The sequence below is a fragment of the Gouania willdenowi genome, chromosome 7 (genome assembly GCF_900634775.1).
Source record: "Gouania willdenowi chromosome 7, fGouWil2.1, whole genome shotgun sequence".
In the NCBI taxonomy this organism is placed as follows: domain Eukaryota; kingdom Metazoa; phylum Chordata; class Actinopteri; order Blenniiformes; family Gobiesocidae; genus Gouania; species Gouania willdenowi.
This window is the reverse complement of record NC_041050.1, coordinates 38,075,144-38,077,870: the sequence shown is the minus strand read 5'-3', so window position 1 is coordinate 38,077,870 and position 2,727 is coordinate 38,075,144.

The window sequence follows — 2,727 nt, the reverse complement described above, 5'->3', positions numbered from 1 at the left end:
ACGTACATCACCACCGCAAAGCACGCTGGGAGATGGAGTTTTACCATTAACACGGTACACGCCCTGGTTAGGCTTCATACAGTCAGTCAGTCACATGTGATGTAACACAAACAGCTTGTTACACAAGTGGTTAACAACATTTGTATGGTCGTGACCCCAGTTTTTGTCACTTATATGACACATTTCAGGCGAACCCAGATATTTTTTAACTTTTTTTTTTTTAATCCTGTTTGTTTCACAAATACAGAGCAGCCAGAGCAGACATTTTCATACTGTATTTTATTTGTTTTTATTTGCATGCATTACTAAACCTGCCTTTTGGCATCTGTGTAGCTGCTGAATACTTTTAATTTTCCTCTGGATTAATAAAATATATATTTATTTAACTCGATTTACATTTGAAAAAGTGAAAGTATAGAATACAGTTGTTTGAGATTATGTGTGGTGTTTTATTTTTGAAAAATTACCATATTAATTTAAGCTTTCGGCCTCTTTTTGCACTGTATATCTATTTCTGTGTTGTTTTTTAATTGCGCAAAATAGTTAAATACAAATAAATACAATTTTAAAAATCTAAAAAAAGTAGATACAATTAAAAGTTTATTTTTTGAACACTTATTTATTTTATTTTAAAGCTTTTTTCTTTTGTTTTAAAAATTATTGTTTTTAAATTAATCTAAGACTCCATTAAGACTGGACTACCAAGTTAAACTGCTGACAAAACTATAATAAAATGAATATAAAATATATATAACGCATTCAAATTTCAATAATAATAAATGCATTTATTAATAAAGAAAAATAGAAGCTTAAACACAAACATGTAATCTTTATCAAGCTGTAATGCATTTTAGGTCGACTTTACTACTTCCTATTGTGATGGAAATAAAGGCAAAATAAGATAAACTCTGATTTAGAGCATATCCTCTTTATTTACAAACTTCAAAAACAAGAAATCCAAGGTACATTTATCCATGAATTATCTACACACGATGCTTTTGACCGTGACCGATCCTCAGACAGCAGATTGTTCTCCTCTTCAGATACATTTCAGACGCTCGTTCCGGCTCTTTCCACCGCACGTATAAATAAATATGTAAATTCAAGTAGAGAGCAGTAAAAGAGCCGTGGGAATACACAGGCTGAATGTTGCTCATTGGTGTACATTTTAGTGAAATGGTAAAAGAACATTAAAAATAATAATAAAAATTAAAAAAAAAACCCCACACACACACAAAGAGGGGAAAAGCACTTGATATCATGAAACCAGTTTAGTTCCTGACCCATTACTTGTGATTATTACATGTGCACAAAAATGGCTCGAATGGTTTGGATAAAATGTTAAATATTGGTACCGAACCTTTTTTAGCTCATAAATAAAAGTTATTGTGTAGGAGCTAATCCTTTTATAGCATATTTTTAATCCTGAACATTATTATTAATGTGCTCAGATCACATGTGTTGGGTCAGACTGGCTGATCATCTTTAAAAGTAAAAAACAAAAACAAAAAAAAACAGATCTGAAGTAACAACAATGCTAAATACAAGCATAAAAATGATAGAAACAAGATAAAGAAAAATCCGCCCCCCAAAAAAAGACATTGTACAAAAATAATAAAGATACAAATGAATAAATATGCACAGTCATAAATAAATACATTTGGTAAAATTCAAACATTGCAAAAAGAGTAGAGCAAAAAAAAGAAAGAAAAACACGTAAACAAAGAGTTTCAGAAATGGAGGTGGAAGAGAAACGGGCAAGAAAAGCTGAGGTCAGCTTTATGGCGTCTTAAAGGGACAGTGAGTTGTTTTTAAAGCTCTTGTTAAATGCTGTTTGGAAGTTCCTCTGTGCACACTGATCGCTCTACATCACATGTGTCAAACTCAAGGCCCGGGGGCCAAATCCGGCCCTTCAGCCCCGCTCGACAATCTTAAAATGATAGAAAAAAAAACAAGAAACATTTGTAAAAAAAAAGTAATTTTGTTGTCAATATCTCAGCCCCTCCAAATACAAAAATTCAGTGAAATTCCTCAATATTTGCAAAGCTCAATTTTTTCCAGTTATTATATTACAAGACGGCAGTCATTTTTTATCTCAATTTTTCCAAAATCTGGCCAATTTTCTTTAAATTATTCCATAAAATTTCCCCAAAACCAGGGAAATTAAAGCAAAGTTCCTGCAGGGAATGATATATATGTCCTCATACTTCATCATTTAGTGCAAACCAGGGCAAATTAATGTTGAATTTGCTCTTTTTCCAACCTAAAATCTGTGGCCCACTTAAGGTCCAACTGGTCTGTATTTGGCCCCCCGAACTCAAATGAGTCTGACACCCCTGCTCTACATGAACAGGAAGTTTCAGGGCGAGGAAATGATAGTTGGTCACACTGGGGATGGATGTGTAATTCTCAAACAACAGGGAGGGTAGAGATTGGCCACTTTAAGTACGGTAATCATGTTTTGGTCATTTGAAGACTTAAAAACCCCTCTGTCAGGGAGGCATTTATGATGTGCTTTTTTTTATTCTCTTTCTTTCTTTCTTTCTTTCGGCAAAGCTAAATCATTCCAACTTATAAAGACGTTTCTGGTTTCTTAGCTTTTAAAAGAATGAGACCAAAACAAAAAAGCAAAGCGGAGCAGAAGTGAAATCTGCATCAAAAGTCCAACAGGTTTATCTTTACATATTTTTTCCTTTTGTAACCCTCGTAAAACACGACACGCGTACA